This window comes from Vigna angularis, chromosome 9 (assembly GCF_016808095.1).
Source record: "Vigna angularis cultivar LongXiaoDou No.4 chromosome 9, ASM1680809v1, whole genome shotgun sequence".
NCBI classification, from domain to species: Eukaryota; Viridiplantae; Streptophyta; class Magnoliopsida; order Fabales; family Fabaceae; genus Vigna; species Vigna angularis.
The window spans coordinates 15,925,658-15,926,633 of NC_068978.1; the positions used below are offsets into that span (position 1 = coordinate 15,925,658).

At 34.1% G+C, this 976-nt stretch overlaps 1 pseudogene; it reads right to left on the reverse strand.

The window, feature by feature from the left end:
* Positions 1 to 238: 238 nt before the first annotated feature.
* On the reverse strand, positions 239 to 339 carry LOC128194145 (small nucleolar RNA R71; annotated as a pseudogene).
* Positions 340 to 976: the final 637 nt, after the last annotated feature.

Genomic DNA, 976 nt, shown 5'->3' on the forward strand with positions numbered 1-976 from the left:
ATTTGGAGGTGTAGTTTCAAAGGATCCCAATTCTCACTTGTTGAATTTTCTAGCGATTTGTGACACCTTGAAGATTAATGGAGTTTCAGATCATGCAATCTATTTGAATCTTTTCCTTTTCTCATTATGGAATAAAGCTAAAAGTTGGCTTCAATCGCAACCTCAAGGGAGTATTTCTACATTAGAAGATATGGCTACAAAATTTGTAAACAAATACTTCCCTCTATCAAAGTCAGCTAGAATGAGAAATGAAATCACTACTTTTATGCATCAAGAATATCTACATAAGGCTTGGGAAAGGTACAAGGAACTAATAAGGAAATGTCCACATCATGCTTTACTAGACTGGTTACAAGTCCAGATATTTTGTAATGGTCTTGCACCGTCATTTAAAGCAATTATGGATGCAACAAGTGGAGGATCGTTTAATTTGAAAACACTAGAGGAAGCTTTAGAGACTCTTGAATTAATGACAAAAAATATTGTGAATATGCAATTTGACCGTTAAAATAGAAAAAATGGATTGTTAGAGGTTAATACTTATATGTTATCCTATCCCAACACAAGTTGCTAACAAAACAAATTGTCGAGTTAAGTCAAAAGTTGGATAATATGCACGAAAAAGTTTTTAATAGAACAACATCTCTAGTGTGTGATTTTTATGGAGGAATGAATCAAAATGGTTAATGTCAAGTCACTCAATAAGAGGTGAAGGTGAACACAATTGGCCAACAACATAATCAACCTTCTAACAACTATAATACAAATTGGAAGAGCCTACCAATTAGACCTTGGAGTGGTTCGATCCAATTTACTTAATCAAAGCCTCCTTATCAATATCAAGCACAATCTAACAACCAAGGGAACAACATGTTTACATTGGAATGTGCTTTGGAGAAACTAACTGTACAAACCTCTACATTTGTGGAGTAGACTTCTAACTTCATGAGTGAGACAGAGACTAACTTCAAGAACT